Raw genomic sequence first — 17,617 nt, 5'->3', positions numbered from 1 at the left:
CATTGCGTCTTTGAGTGGTCCAAACATATGGAAATCACTTGTTGATGAGGAATAGCGTCATTCCTTGCTCGCTCTCTTCGTTTCCGGTTGGTGGAAGTGAACTCAGGTTTCTTCCCCAGTAACGATTCTTGCAAGAAAGCCATCACCTTCTCAATCAAAGCGCCGAAGAAGTTCTTCACAAGCATCAACACGTCGTTCTCTCATTTCAGGAGTCAGCTGCCGTGGCACGCATCTTGCAGACACTTTGTCAAACTGGAGCACATCACGCACAATGTGGTGTGCTGACCCATGACTAATCTGTAAACATACTGCAATGTCATTCAGTGTCACTCGTCGGTTTTCCTTCACTATGACTTCAACTGCTGCAATATTCTTTGGAGTCACAACTCGTTGTGCCTGACCTGGACGAGGAGCATTTTCCACTGAACTCACACCATTTGCGAACTCCATTCGTAGACTTGCTGCTATGACAAACATGCATCACCGAACATGAACCTTCATTCGTCGATCAATTTCAATAGGTTTCTCGCCTCCACTACGCAAAAACCGAGTAACAAAACGCTGTTCTTCCCTGGCGCAAGTCGCAAGTGGGCGGCCATCTTTATACTGATACTGCGACGGTATGTGTGCATCTGCACTATGCTGCCACCTACAGGCCATTCTGGACACTGTTTGTCGTACGCTTACTAACTTACAGGATAACGGCGCGAAATTTCGAGTTGTTATTAAAAATTTAAGTTTTTCATTTGACTCACCCTCGTAGTTGGCGCACCAGTTATGGGACACAGGATCCCCGAGGTAGCGATGAAATGGGGATCTTCCCGTAAGACCATTTGACTAGTGTACCGTGAATATCAGGAATACGGTAAAACATTAAATCTTCAACATCGCTGCGGCCGGAAAAAGATCCTGCAACAAAGGAACCAACGACGACTGAAGAGAATCGTTCAACGTCACAGAAGTGCAAGCCTTCCGTAAACTGCTGCAGATTTCAATGCCTGGGCCGTCAACAAGTGTCGGCGTGCGAACTATTCAACGAAACATCATCGATATGGGCTTTCGGAGCTGAAGGCCCACTCGTGTAACCTTAGTGACCGCTCGACACAAACATTTACGCCTCGCTTGGGCCCGTCAACACCGAAATTGGACTGTTGATGACTGGTAACGTGTTGCCTGGTCGGACGAGTCTTCGTTTCAAATTGTACCGAGCAGATGGACGTGTACGGGTATGGAGACAACCTGATGAATCCACGGACCCTGCATGTCAGCAGGAGACTCTTCAAGCTGGTGGATGCTCTGTAAAGGTGTGGGGCGTGTGCAAAATGGTTCAGATGGCTCTGAGCACTATGGGACTTAACATCTCAGGTGAACAGTCCCCTAGAACTTAGAACTACTTAAACCTAACTAACCTAAGGACATGACACACACCCATGCCCGAGGCAGGATTCGAACCCGGTTCCAGACTGTATCGCCTAGAACCGCTCGGCCACCAGGGCCGGCGGGCGTGTGCAGTTGGAGTGATATGGGACCCCTCATAAGTATAGATACGACTCTGACGGGTTATAAGGATCCTGTCTGATCACCTGCATTCATTGTGCATTCTGACGGACGCGGGCAATTCCAGCAGAACAATGCGACACCCCACGCGTCCAGAATTGCTACAGTACACTCTTATGAGTTTAAACACTTCCGTCAGCCACCAAACTCTCGAGACACGAACATTATTGATCATATCTGGTATGCCTTGCAACGTCCTGTTCAGAAGAGATCTCCACCGCGTGCTACTCTTATGGATTTATGAACAGTGCTGCAGGATTCATGGTGTCAGTTCCCTCCAGCACTACTTCAGACGTTAGCAAGTCCATGGCACGTCGCTTTGCGGCAAGTCTGCGTGCAGGCAGCTGTACCAGTTTGTCTGGCTCTCAGTGGACAGTTCGTCCGATGCTCGTGGTCTTGCGGTAGAGTTCTCGGTTCCAGCGCAAGCGGTCGCAGGTTCGATTTCCGGTTGGCTTCGGGGATTTTTCCTGCCTCGAGAAGACTGAGTGTTGTTGTGTCGTCTTCATCATCATCACTCATCCCCATTACGGTCGGAGGAAGGCAATGGCAAACCACCTCCTCTAGCACCTTGCCTCGTACGGCATTCGGATCTCCCGCATCGTCCCCTACGCTCCTCGGAGTATGGGACTTCATCAGGGTACAGTTCGATGGTAGACAAAGAAAACGTTCCAACTTCAGCTAAATGATGAATAATGGTTCAAATGGCTCTGAGCAGTATGAGACTTAACATCTGAGGTCATCAGTCCCCTAGAACTTAGAAATACTTAAACCTAAGTAGCCTAAGGACATCACACACATCCATGCCCGAGGCAGGATTCGAACCTGGGACCGTAGCGGTTCGACTGTAGCGCCTAGAACCGCTCGGCCACCCCGGTCTGCTATCTGTGAAAACCTCGTAATTCCAGTAATCACTAACGCCATGATCAAAGAGAGATTCGAAAGGTTATTGATTTCTCTAATCAGTCAGTAACTGGGCTTCTACTATTTTGATACACATGTAGAACTTTCTCTGTACCACTGTATATTATTTTTTAAGAAACCGCTTTTTCTTTCCTGCAAAATGTAACGAAATCGAGTTTCGAGATTTTCTTTGCCTACCATCGATTTGTAAACCAAAAGACGTTGTCTACAGATTGACATTTCAAAAATGTACTACTTTACGTGTAACTGAGGTAACAGGAATGGTATAAATGATTTATCTTGTGTAACTGAGGTAACAGGAATGGTATAAATGATTTATCTTACGTCAGACGACTAAAAATAAAAAGAAAAGGTGTTGCTAAACAGGTAACGGAACAAACTTCATGTGTCAAACTCACTGGAAATGGAAAGGAGCGTTTGGCGTCATTGGCCGGGAGGCCCCTTACGGGGCAGGTCCGGCCGCCTTGGTGGCAGGTCTTATTACAGTCGACGCCACACTGGGCGACCTGCGCGCCGGATGGGGATGAAATGACGATGAAGACAGCACAACACCCAGTCCCTGAGCGGAGAAAATCTCCGACCCAGCCGGGAATGGAACCAGGGCCCGTAGGACGGCAATACGTCACGCTGACCACATTTTTTTTCTTTTTAATCTCATTTTGTTCGTTGCATCTGCTCGGAGCGGACGTCGTAACACACCCGTTTAATTGAAAAAAGAGACAGCATTGGTCGTATATTTTTCACTATCGCAAAATCGATTTTCTGTCACTGAGTGACCATCTTCAGTGCTAGAAGTTAAAAATTTTTTCACATTACGATCGGAGAGTATAACATAGAACATCACAATTACATCCGCATATGAACATAACACTTGTTAGAAACAAACCTATATTGTATAACTTAAATTAGGATGCACTGTTGTCACTAAGCGTACGGCAATCACATAGACTGAGGTCGCTGTTTACCTGCACTTGTTCAGCAGACCTCGGTGTGACGGGGCTTGACACGCCCTCTATGTGACATGTGTCACGTGAAGACATAGTATTACTGGTTTTTCGAATTATTAACACTAAATAACTCTGGTACTTTTGTGAATGATGTAGTAATTCAAATTTAAAATGTACGTACAACACATAGCAGACGCAGGGGAATGTCTAAAATACATTGGCGTATTGTTTTTTATAAACTATTAAACATAAAATAGATCGATGATAAGTTGTTAGAGTGCAGAACATATAAAAAGCAAAAGATAATGCAAAAGAATAATAAATGAATAACATAAAATGAGGCGTAACACAGGTTTTTTAAAAAAACATAATACCCACCATCTGGCGTGGGAAGTCAGAAGTACAACGTTCGTAATTTATGTAACAAACGTTAATACCAAGGAGTCAAATATATAAAAATAATAACAGTACGAAACTGCCGTTACTTAATAATTAAAATGCCGTGCAAATATAAGGTGCAAACAAGTAGTATACATCAATCATCGAGAAACCATCATGAGGAAGGACAAGTATTAGTGTCACTTATACCAAAATATACATCGTACTTTAGAGAAATTAAACATAGACTATGCACGATATCCAGCACTTATTCAAATAGTAAAGGAATTGTTAATATACATTAAAAATAATTACGTAATGTATAGTTTATAAAAAACAATACGCCAATGTATTTTAGATATTCCCCTGCGTCTGCTATGCGTTGTACGTACATTTTAAATTTGAATTACTACATCATTCACAAAAGTACAAGAGTTATTTAATGTTAATAATTCGCAAAACCAGTAATACTATGTCTTCACGTGACACATGTCACATAGAGGGCGTGTCAAGCCCCGTCACACCGAGGTCTGCTGAACAAGTGCAGGTAAACAGCGACCTCAGTCTATGTGATTGCCGTAAGCTTAGTGACGACAGTGCATCCTAATTTAAGTTATACAATATAGGTTTGTTTCTAACAAGTGTTATGTTCATATGCAGATGTAATTGTGATGTTCTACGTTATACTCTCTGATCGTAATGTGAAAAAATTTTTAACTTCTAGCACTGAAGATGGTCACTCAGTGACAGAAAATCGATTTTGCGATAGTGAAAAATATACGACCAATGCTGTCTCTTTTTTCAAGTATACCTGTTATCTGGTCGTAGTGCACAAGACAACATGGAGACACCCGTTTAAGTTCGTTGTTGATCGATTAACTCAGTTTTTTGTATTACAGAGGGCAACTAACCCTCTGACCGAACACGCAGAGCTACCGTGCCGGCACCATCTGAGCTACCGGGGCGCACATCAAACTTACTCTCAACTATGATGTCTAACAGAACTAGTTTCAGCACTTCTCGGTAGGCAGCAGCACTGTTCGAGGCACGAAATAAACAATGGCCGCTTTTCAGGCCCTGGAAGCTTTAGGCCCTGCGTACCATCCAGTCTCTCTTCTCTTGATCACATGGGGTGTCAAGCGACATTAGTGGCTCAATTAAGTATTCGATGGTACATGGGATGCAGTATGCCATCTTCGATGGAGCATCGAAACTCAATAGGCTACATTCTCAATTTTTATTCACTATACGGTAACAACCGCAGTAGATGACATGCTGTTTATAGCTTCGGGGTCGTAACTGCGGCGTACAGACGCCGACTAACGGCAAACAAATTTGTGGTTCGCAGGAGAGCTTCTGCAAAGTTTGGAAGGTAGGAGACGAGATACTGGCAGAAGTAAAGCTGTGAGGGCGGGGCGTGAGCCGTGCTTGGGTAGCTCAGTTGGTGAAGCACTTTCCGCGAAAGGCAAAGGTCCCGAGTTCGAGTCTCGGTCCGGCACACAGTTTTAATCAACCAGGAAGTTTAAAATTTTTTGGTTAGTTACGATGGGACCAAACTGCTGAGATCATCGGTCTCTAGGCTTACACACAACTTCATCTAACTTAAAACTAAATTACGCTAAGGAGAACATGCACACCCATGCCCAACGGGGGACTCGAAACCACAACGGAGGGAGCCATGCGAACCGTGGCAAGGCGCCCGAGACGGCGTGGCTACACTGCGTGCCCACTAACCGTTAATAACTTATTTTGCATATAATCTAGCACTACAAAAAAATTAAAAATTATTAATTATTGTCAAATTTTATTAAGAGCATAAGTTTTAAACAGGCGCTGATATATAAGTAGGGTCCAGAATCTCAAAATATCTTTTAGTACAGTCTTTAGCAACACAACCACATTTTCCATAATGTGCTCACTGAGAGGAGGCATACTTTGTGACAACAACAAAACATATTAAAAAATGCAAATAGCTTTAATCGTCGTTAACTTTATTTACAACATACTTTTTACAGAGACATAGACTTTTAACAGAGGAAGTTACGAATAGGATACATTACTCACGAATAATATTTTTGGGGTTAGTTTGACTGAAAGATTTAAAACAATTACGAATTCTGGCACCAGAAATTATTAAAATTAAGGAAATTAAGGAAATTAATTCCAAATTTTAAACCGTGCACGACGTTACGGGATACTTAAAAGGAGGAAGTTACGAATAGGATACATAACTCACGAATAATATTTTTGGGGTTAGTTTGACTGAAAAATTTAAAACAATTAGGTAATCTGGCATAAGAAATCGTTAAAATTAAGAAATATTTTTTTCCAAATTTTAAACTGTAACTACATAACGGGATACATAAAAGGTGGACATAAATCAGCAGCTTTGGTATTGCAACAGTTAGTCCCCGTGGTGCACGTCGAACAACTGTCAAGACTCACTGATATGGTAGTCACAGGATGTCCTTTTTCATAAGCCACTGACATTTGTTTTCCTCAGTTCCTCACTTAATAAACTTAATAAACCACTGACTGTTTCAGAATTCTCTCGCGATTGTGTCTGCACAAGAGACAGGTGAGAAAGTGTAAATGCTCTGTGTTACGGCAAAAGAAGCAAATTTTGATATAGCAACCAGAGAATTGCTTGGGTTTTACAAAAAACTAGACACTCATGACTCTTCTGTGAAAGTTACAAATGGATAGCAAGTCAGGCCAAAATAACTCGTTGTATTTTTAGCAGAATTCATTTTGTATACTAACGAAATCAGAGGTGACAGTAAATCTTTCTGAGTGGTCACCAAGCAAGTGAAGGCATGGAGGGGGCCCATTTAACATTTACGATAAGTGTGAGAGTAGGCTTCAGCTTAGAAAGGCACTTTCCCCTCCAGCGCTCGGCATTTCCCCTACAGCGCTCTGACCGACCCTCCCCCCCCCCCCTCCCTCCACCGACTGCACACCTATCGGATCGGTCATGGCATATTGCGCACACTATAGGCATGCAACGGTGAATGGGGTTTCACTGTGATTATATGCAATGCATAATCTGAGTGAAATGATAATTAAATCGACACCCTAGCTGTAAACAGGCGTTGGTATAAATCATTGGGGACATGTTGAAAATGTATGCTCCAACTGGAACTCGAACCCAGGATCTCCTGCTTACATGGCAGATACTCTATCCATCTGAGCCACCGAGGGCACAGAGCATAGTGCGAGTACAGGGACTTATCCCTTGCACACTCCCCACGAGACCCACATTCCCAACATGTCCACATCACTACATTCGTAGTGCACCCAATAGGTGTTGCCCTTCAAACTCATTACTCGTGGGAGATCAATCTACCAAGTACCGTATGTGTAAGGGGATAGCATGTGCATTCGCACAAGAAGTTCAATGGCTGGGTAGTCATATTTTTACTAATAGTACATAATCTTATTTATTAACAAAATCTTTATTGGCTAATTCTGCAATATGATAGGTCCGGTAGGCAATTATGTCTCTGTCGACGAAACCTTCCAGGCCGGGAACATTGGGAACTCCAGTACCACCACGTACAATGGCTACAGTAAGCCATCCGTTACCATGAGTGAATGTGTCGTTAATGTCTATGCTAAAATTCAGTCTACAACCACAAAAAACACAAGGTCCGTCGACAAGTGCAGTAGATGCAATGTTTTTGACGGAATTCTTCTTCTTGTCTGCTGCAGATGTAGAGAATTCTATATTGCACTTGTCGACGGACCTTGTCTTTTTTGTGGTTGTAGACTGAATTTTAGCATAGACATTAACGACACATTCACTCATTGTAACGGATGGCTTACTGTAGCCATTGTACGTGGTGGTACTGGAGTTCCCAATGTTGCCGGCCTGGAAAGTTTCGTCGACAGAGACATAATTGCCTACCGGACCTATCATATTGCAGAATTAGCCAATAAAGATTTTGTTAAATTGAATACATTGTTAAATTTATTTATTGAGGTGACACATTGACCTGTAGCATAGCCCTGGCGAACGCGTTATGCAGGAAGTTTTTTTTGGCAGGGGGGTCAGGGGGGGCGTAGCCCCCCCCCCCCCCCCCCCCCCTGCTGCGCATAGAGTTCCGTCCGCTCACTTCTTAATTGGACTTTGGACAGTCTACAAAACAATTGAAAATATAGAATTCTCTACATCTGCAGCAGACAAGAAGAAGAATTCCGTCAAAAACATTGCATCTACTGCACTTGTCGACGGACCTTGTGTTTTTTGTGGTTGTAGACTGAATTTTAGCATAGACATTAACGACACATTCACTCATGGTAACGGATGGCTTACTGTAGCCATTGTACGTGGTGGTACTGGAGTTCCCAATGTTCCCGGCCTGGAAAGTTTCGTCGACAGAGACATAATTGCCTACCGGACCTATCATATTGCAGAATTAGCCAATAAAGATTTTGGAAAATCCGCATATATGTCTACCTCTGCCTTATCCTTGTATACACGTAGTAAAAGAAAAATATCCGTAAATGAGTCTGTATTTATTTGGATTAAAGGGAAAGGTGTATGTGAGTATATTAAATTTGTTGCTGACTGAGTATCGAAATTTCTGACTGGGAGAGGTACCGAAAGACTCGTTTTGGTCAGCCCCATTCTGACAGATTTCAAGGCTCACATCACTTTTATGTGGACACCTGGAGCTACTCCCACACATTTCGCAGCGGAGCTCCACGCGATCCTGACGGCACTGGAGCAGATGCATCGTGTTCGGGGCGATCGATTTCTTCTCTGCTCCGATTCTCTTAGTGCCTTACAGTCACTGCAGAACCTATACCCGACTGAAGAGATGGTCCAGCTGATACATGACCAACTGTACTTGCTCCAACGGCGGGGTAAAGAGGTATCCTTCTGCTGGGTGCCTGGTCATGTCGGCAAATGGGGCAATGAACAGGCCGATCGGGCTGCCAAGGAGGCCTGCAGAGAGCAGGGTGTGGTCCAGTGTCCTATCCCCTTGCAGTCAGTCATCGCTGCACTCCACAGGAAGTGCATGGAGTTGTGGGAGGACGAATGGCTGGCGGTGACGGCCAATAAACTGCGGTCGGTAAAGTCGACCACTCGGCCGTGGCGTTCCTCCTGCCGGCTGCTCAGGCGGGAAGAGGTGGCGCTCACACGTCTTCGGATCGGGCACTGTCCTCTCACACATAGCTATTTATTACGGCGGGAGGATCCTCCGTTTTGTGAAGCTTGTGGTGTGCACATCTCTGTCCGGCACGTTTTAACAGATTGCGTTTTATACCGTGATGCAAGGGCGGAAGCACAAGTTGATGGGGATGTGCCCTGTGTTTTAGCTAACGATGAGACGTGTGTGTCTAGGGTTTTTAAGTTTTGTGATGTGTCTGGACTCTGGCCTAATCTTTTAGGCTGGCGGTTTTAGTTTATTGCAGAGTGGCTGACTCCTCCCTTTTTTCCTTGCGGTCACCCAGCCACTTCCATCTGCTCCATTGTTTTAGCTCCCTCTACCTTTTTCTTCCTGTGTTGTCCATGTTTTACTTCTGACGCCCTGTTTCATCCCACGCTTCGGTGTGGGTGAGCACATATTTTTCCATGATTGTTCCCCGTATTTTATGTTCCGTTTGATGTAAATGTTCTGAGTTTCTTTCTTGACCCCCGTCTCACTATGATACTGAACGGGCGCTGAAGACCTTGCTGTCGTGCGCCCACAAAACCCTTCTACTACTACTACTACTACTACTACACATTTCATAAACTCTGCATCAGAAATGACATGCCGCGTTTTCCCTATTATGAAATTTCTTAATGCAGTCACAAATTTGGCTTGATATCCATATATGATCGTACTCTTCATAGTAAGCCTGAGTGTGTTACTGAGGTAAACGCTCCTTTGAATTCAAGAGCTGCTGCGCGTCTGACTGCCTCGAGCTATGCATTCAGGAGGTCGCGTGGGAGAAGTGCGAGAGGAGTTTATGCTCCAATTTTCCGTAATGCGCTCTGGTTGCTACAGGAGAGCACACTTACGTTCTAATATTCTCCAGCAAATGAGGGTCAATGATAGTCTGCACAGCTCGGGAGTTTAGTTCGTGATGAGGACAAATTGAGGCTGACGTCATACTGCAGGTTTTACACTAATGGCCATTAAAATTGCTACAACAAGAAGAAATGCAGATGATAAACGGGTATTCATTGGACTAATATATTATACTAGAACTGACATGTGATTACTTTTTCAAGCAATTTGGGTAGATAGATCGTGAAAAATCAGTACACAGAACAACCACCTCTGGCCGTAATAACGACCTTGATACGCCTCGGCATTGAGTCAAACAGAGCTTGGATGGCGTGTACAGGTACAGCTGCACATGCAGCTTCAGCACGATACCACAGTTCATCGAGAGTAGTGACTCGCGTGTTGTGACGAGCCAGTTGCTCGGCCACCATTGACCAGACGTATTCAATTGGTGAGAGATATGGAGAATGTGCTGGCCAGGGCAGCAGTCGATCATTTTCTGTATCCAGAAAGGCCCGTACGGGACCTGCAACATGCTGTCGTGCATTATCCGTCTGAAATGTAGGGTGTCGCAGGGATCGAATGAAGGGTAGAGCCACGGGTCGTAACACATCTGAAATGTAACGTCCACTGTTCAAAGTGCCGTCAGTGCGAACAAGAGGTGACCGAGACGTGTAACCAATGGCACCCCATACGATCACCCCGGCTGGTATGCCAGTATGGCGATGACGAATACACGCTTCGAATGTGCGTTCACCGCGAGGTCGTCAAACACGGATGCGACCATCATGATGCTGTAAACAGAACCTGGATTCGTCCGAAAAAATGACGTTTTGCCATTCATGCATCCAGGTTCGTCGTTGAGTACACCATCGCAGGCGCTCCTGTCTGTGATGCAGCGTCAAGGGTAACCGCAGCCACGGTCTCCGAGCTGATAGTCCGTGCTACTGCAAACGTCGTCGAACTGTTCGTGCAGATGGTTGTTGTCTTGCACACGTCCCCATCTGTTGACTCATCCGTTACAGCCATACGAATAAAGATGCCTGTGATCTGGACTGCTAGTGATACGAGGCCGTTGGGATCCAGCACGGCGTTCGGTATTACCCTCCTGAACCCACCGATTCCATATTCTGCTAACTGTCACTGGATCTCGACCAACGCGAGCAGAAATGTCGCGATACGATAAACCGCAATCGCGATAGGCTACAATCCGACCTTTATCAAAGTCGGAAACGTAATGGTACGCGTTTCTCCTCCTTACACGAGGCATCAAAACAACGTTTCACCAGGCAACGCCGGTCAAGTGCAGTTTGTGTATGAGAAATCGGTTGGAAACTTTCCTCGTGTGAGCACGTTGTAGGTGTCGCCACCGGCGCCAACCTTGTGTGTATGCTCTGAAAAGCCAATCATTTGCATATCATTGCATCTTCTTCCTGTCGGTTAAGTTTCGCGTCTGTAGCACGTCATCGTCGTGGTGTAGCAATCTTAATGGGCAGTAGTGTACGTTCTAAGATTATCCACGTCAGTGATACTGAGCACAGATCGTGAGTTTAGTGCGTGATGAGGACAAGGTGAGGCTGACGTCACTCTGCAGGTTTTAGAAGGAGAAGCAAAAGAAGTGGAGGGCGAGCAACTAGTTGTTGTCTTGCAAACTTCCCCATCTGTTGACTCATCCGTTGCAGCCATGCGAATAAAGATGCCTGTGATCTGGACTGCTAGTGATACGAGGCCGTTGGGATCCAGCACGGCGTTCGGTATTACCCTCCTGAACCCACCGATTCCATATTCTGCTAACAGTCATTGGATCTCGACCAACGCGAGCAGAAATGTCGCGATACGGTAAACTGCAATCGCGATAGGCTACAATCCGACCTTTATCAAAGTCGGGAACGTGATGGTACGCATTTCTCCTCCTTACACGAGGCAGCAAAACAACGTTTCACCAGGCAACGCCGGTCAACTGCTGTTTGTGTATGAGAAATCGGTTGGAAACTTTCCTCATGTCAGCACGTTGTAGGTGTCACCACCGGCGCCAACCTTGTGTGAATGCTCTGAAAAGCCAATCATTTGCATATCATTGCATCTTCTTCCTGTCGGTTGAGTTTCGCGTCTGTAGCCTTCGTGGTGTAGCAATCTTAATGGCCAGTAGTGTACGTTCTAAGATTATCCACGTCAGTGATACTGAGCACAGATCGGGAGCTTAGTGCGTGATGAGGACAAGGTGAGGCTGACGTCACTCTGCAGGTTTTAGAAGGAGAAGCAAAAGAAGTGGAGGGCGAACAACGACTCCCTGCCGGAACGCAGGTGCGTGGTGCGTAGTGTGCGTGCTGCGTGCGCCGGCCACGCATCGCAGCGCCGGCGCAGCGGCTTAAGGCGGCTACCGCCGTCTCTTGTGTACCGAGCGCGCGCCCCCACCTGCCCGTGTTTACAAACGCAGATTACGCGGAATCCTCGTGCGTAAGAGGCACGGCTCAGCTCGCACTTAAGTCCCTGCGCCCGCGCCGGTGCTATGCATCTGCCATATTGAAAGCTGCTCTTTCAGCCCCGAGTACACTTCTGTTTCTCTCAATTTTTTCTGGGCCCCAAATATTCCGACAGTTCCCGCGATATTCTCCATGGCCCTCAATTATCTTGACAAACTCTTCAGTCCTTCGTAAAATGCCCGATGAAAAGTCTGAAGGCCCAACACATGGTTGGACGGCAATGTAACTTCGTAGAACTAGAGATGGGGGATCCGCTCTTGAACTGATTCATAGAGTTGAATCTTTCAAAGGAGTGAACAATCAGTGATTCGGAAAAAAAGAACGGTAGCTCCAAACGTTTCCCACAGAAGAGAGAGAGAGAGAGAGAGAGAGAGAGAGAGAGCATATCAGCGGCGCCTCTGCTGGTCACAGCACAGTGCACGCCACACAACACAGCCAGCGCCGGCCTCTGCCCTGCTTCTACCACGGCTGCCTACATTGTGCAGTGCCCCATTGGATTTTGTGTTTCACATATGCCGTGCCGTCTCTGTGCGTCGTCTGCCGTGTGCAGTGTCTGGCGCTGCTTAACTTCGCATCGCACTCTGTCGGCGATCGTTTCAGTCGCACGTCCTGCCCCCTGGGCAGTTGATGCGGGCAACAGGACAGAGAGCCACCTAGCGGATAACATAGGAACTACTTGCAACAACCTGCTCGCAAGGGAACGGACGATTTGTCTCGGAGCGGGTGAGTTCACCGCTCCCCCCACCCTCGGAACTCGCCCGCACAACGCTCACCCCACCGTTCTCGACTCTAGCCAGAGCGTTGAGCAAAGCGACTCAGGTGTCACTCTGGTCTCTGCGGTCTTAGCTCACGCAGTAATACAGCTCGCGGCTCGACCTACTTGACTCATCGCTTCTGCATCGGAGTTCGTCTCTACTGGATATTGTTCTTCGTAGTAATACCGCTATGTATATTACATTATTATGTTATGTATACATCATTTGTTTTTATTTTATTTTTATTTGTTTAAACTGATCAGATTAGGTTCCTGACGACTCCTCTTATTATAGGATTTTTATTATAGACACTCGAATTTACGCTTTAATTACGAGTGAACCGATAAACGTATCGCAAAATGTGATACACCAATATTTTCCTTGTTTTATTCTGCGTAAGGCTATATGCAGCACTTTCGTTTTACAGTCAAATTTGTATATTTTTTTCTTATTCTGGTACGGATTTTGCGATTTTAGGCGTCTTCGGAAGGAAACGTTCACTTCAAAAATATATGGCTTGCGATGTATTTGTACGAGGTTAATGAAATTTTAATACATTATAGCCAAATATATTGTTAATGTAAATCTCAAGTTACAACATTTTCTGATCACCCAAAAAACCACGATAGTGTAAAATAAATCAATAATCAAAAACTTTGTCATATCGTGGAAATTTCAATAAACAATACAAAATTGTTACTCATTATCTGTGTTACTTCAAAATAGGATCAAATAAGATCAAAATATAGGTATAGTACTGGAATAAACCAAGTTTAAAGGGCAATGTGCCTTCCATTTATTTTCTATTGTAAATGAGTGGTGAGTCATGAAAAAGAGCTAATTCATTTCAGGGAGTGAACAGTTCTGATCCGATCTCTGAAAAGAACAGTTTTGCCCATCTCTACGTAGAACACCGCGAACTGTGGTAAGGCGCCCTACACCGCGCGGCTGTACTGCGTGGACAACCAGAATGGTTCTACTATGAAACGTGGCACTACACAAAACTGGCGGTAATAGCATAGTGACATAGGGAACACACACGACACAGATTTGTAAGTGCATGGTATTGGTGATAAGCTGAGAAAACCGTCCCGAAACACATGTGCTACAAAACGCCACTGTTTCCTACGCATGTACCCCGACATCAATATGGGATATGATGACTATGCACACGTAAAATGGCCGCACAACTGGTTGGCATACTCTGGATCAGGTGGTCGAGCAGCTACTGGTGTATAGCCTGTCGGAGCCCTTGAAGTGTTGTAGAGATTTGAAGACGTGCAGCGATATGTCAACCGAACGCATCGTAGATGTGCTCGATAGGGTTTAGGTCAGGAGAACAGGCAGGCCACTCCATTCGCCTGATATTTTCTGTTTCAGGGTATTCCTCAACGATGGCAGCTCGGTGGGGCAGTGCGTTATCATCCTGTAAGTAGGCTGTTTAGGTTTTTATGATGGTAACGTCACCTAGCGCCCTGTATGAAAATCACTGGCTGTGCTGTGTGCAGTCTGTGCCTGGTGGGCATTGTTGAAATAGTCGCTATTGTAGTGTTGGGCAGCTGGCTGTTAACAGCGCGTAGCGCTGCGCAGTTGGAGGTCAGCCGCCATCTCTCTCCCCAAATCCATCACTGCTGGCGGCTCACCTCCAACTGCGCAACGCTACGTGCTGTTAACAGCCAGCTGCGCAACACTACAATAGCGATTATTTCAACAATGCCCACCAGCCACAGACTGCACACAGCACAGCCAGTGATTTTCAGACTAGGTGACATTACCAACATAAAAACCTAAACAGCCTACTTACAATCCATCAGGAGGAAGGTGGGACCCACTGCACCCCTGAAAAGGCGGACATACTGGTGCAAAATGATGTCCCCATACACCTGACCTATAACAGTTCCTCTGTCAAAGACATGCACTGGTGTACGTGCCCCAGTCATAATCCCACCCCACACCATCAAACCACGACCTCCATACAGCTCCCTTTCTAGGACATTAAGGGGTTGTATGTGGTTCCTGGTTCACGCCAGATGAAAACCCAGGGAGAATCATTAGACTATACCTGGACTCGTCTGTGAACATAACCTGGGACCACTTTTCCATTGACCACGTACTGTGTTCTTGACACCAGGCTTTAAGGGCTCTCTTGTGACCAGGGGTCAGTGGAATGCACCTAGCAGGTCACCGGCCGAGTAAACCGTGTCTACTCAGTCGTTTGTAGACTGTGTGTCTGGAGACAACCATTCCAGTGGTTGCGGTAAGGTCCCGAGCAAGGCTACCTGCAGTACTCTGTGGCCGTCTGCGGGCACTGATGGTGGGATATCGGTCTTCTTGTGGTGTTGTACACTGTGGACGTCCCGTACTGTAGCGCCTGGACACGTTTCCTGTCTGCTGGAATCGTTGCTCACACTTTGTGGCACATGGGGGCCCGTGCTACGACCTGCTGTCTTTGACCAGCCTCCACTCGCCCTAGTATTCCACCCCTCATAACGTCATCAATATGTGTTCTTTGAGCCATTTTCAACACACAGTCACCATTAGCACGTCTGAAAACGTCTGCACACTTACTCGCTGCACCGTAGTCTGACATGCACCAACACACCTCTGCGTATGTGGACTGCTGCCAGCGCCACCTTGCGACGACCGCAGGTCAAATGCACCGCATGGCCATACCCCGAGGTGATTTAAACCCGCAAACCGTGCACCAGAGTGTTGTTTCACCGTGTATCAGCATTAGCCTTAATTTATGAGCATGAGTGCAGGCCATCACTACTGGCTTAGAGCGCCATGGCAGCCGAAAGTCAGGTAGCTATCCCACCACTGTCCAGGGCGACTGTAGACACACATTCCGCCTGGAGTAGAATTGTCTTCAGTGAAGAGTCCGACTTGGAACTGACTCCCAATGGCGACCGAAGATGTGTCTAGACACGCCCCGTGCAGTGGCAGGATACCAATCTGTGGATAAGCCTAAATATTTGGGAGTGAAACTAGACCGGATCCTAACGTACAGCTCACACCTCGAAGACACAAAGCAAAAACTAAAATCCCGCAATGCTATCCTTTCGAAACTGGCTGGAACAACATGGGGCTGTGGAGCGAGCACTTTGAGAACTTCGGCACTAGCTCTTGTCTACAGTGTAGCTGAATACTGTCCACCTGTCTGGAGGAGAAGTGCACACGTATCTAAAGTGGATGTCCAGCTGAGGGAGACAATGCGAATAATCTCGGGAACACTCAGGGCCACCCCTGTACTAGCGAACATAGAGCCTCCAGAAATCAGGCGATCACAGCTAGCCCTAAAAACCTAGAGGAAAATTATAGACAACCCGGACCTCCCTATCCACCAAGATCTGACACCGACAAAACAGACTTAAATCCAGATCACCTTTTTGGAAAATCGGTGAAGAACTACAAGCCTTTGAGCCGAGAACGGCCTGGAACGAAGTATGGTTGGCAAGTGAATTTAAGAACAAAAACTTAGTACACGACCCGAACAAGAAGATTGATGACTTCAACCTACCAAGAAGAGTGTGGACAGCTATAAACCGGGTCAGAACCAGCTAGCCCTAAAAACCTACAGGAAAATTATAGACAACCCGGACCTCCCTATCCACCAAGATCTGACACCGACAAAACAGACTTAAATCCAGATCACCTTTTTGGAAAATCGGTGAAGAACTACAAGCCTTTGAGCCGAGAAAGGCCTGGAACGAAGCATGGTTGGCAAGTGAATTTAAGAACAAAAACTTAGTACACGACCCGAACAAGAAGATTGATGACTTCAACCTACCAAGAAGAGTGTGGACAGCTCTAAACCGGGTCAGAACCAGTGTTTGGAGATGTAATCACCTGATGAAAAAGTGGGGCCTGGCAGACAGCGCTGTATGTGAGTGCGGTGAAATACAGACAATGGACCATCTACTCGTGTGAAAAGTGTATGGGTATAGTGGTGAACTCATGATCGGGTTGACGGAGGAGATAGAGAAGATTCAAAGAAGAGCGGCGCGTTTCGTCACAGGGTTATTTGGTAACCGTGATAGCGTTACGGAGATGTTTAACAAACTCAAGTGGCAGACTCTGCAAGAGAGGCGCTCTGCATCGCGGTGTAGCTTGCTCGCCAGGTTTCGAGAGGGTGCGTTTCTGGATGAGGTATCGAATATATTGCTTCCCCCTACTTATACCTCCCGAGGAGATCACGAATGTAAAATTAGAGAGATTAGAGCGGGCACAGAGGCCTTCAGACAGTCGTTCTTCCCGCGAACCATACGCGACTGGAACAGGAAAGGGAGGTAATGATAGTGGCACGTAAAGTGCCCTCCGCCACACACCGTTGGGTGGCTTGCGGAGTATAAATGTAGATGTAGAGATGTAGACATACATAACTCAGGGACTCAGCCATAGAGTGGCTCAAAAACATATCTAATATAGTGTAGAATTATATTGTTTTCTTTTTAGCATATAGTGATAAGAATATTGTAAATTGCGCTCTGTGATGCCGAACGAGTAAATAAATGACCAATCTGTCGCCAACCATACAGCCTGATAACCAGGATTGATGATCTGAGTGCCAGTTC

At 46.0% G+C, this 17,617-nt stretch overlaps 1 long non-coding RNA gene across 1 annotated transcript in view; it reads left to right on the top strand.

The window, feature by feature from the left end:
• Window positions 1-17,617, top strand: part of LOC126109749 (uncharacterized) — a 216,281-nt gene that overhangs the window by 90,483 nt on the left and 108,181 nt on the right. The gene's annotated exons all lie outside the window — the stretch shown is intronic.

The sequence above is a fragment of the Schistocerca cancellata genome, chromosome 12 (assembly GCF_023864275.1).
Source record: "Schistocerca cancellata isolate TAMUIC-IGC-003103 chromosome 12, iqSchCanc2.1, whole genome shotgun sequence".
NCBI lineage: Eukaryota > Metazoa > Arthropoda > Insecta > Orthoptera > Acrididae > Schistocerca > Schistocerca cancellata.
Note: the sequence above shows the minus strand (reverse complement) of the source record. Positions and strands in the feature narration are given on the sequence as shown.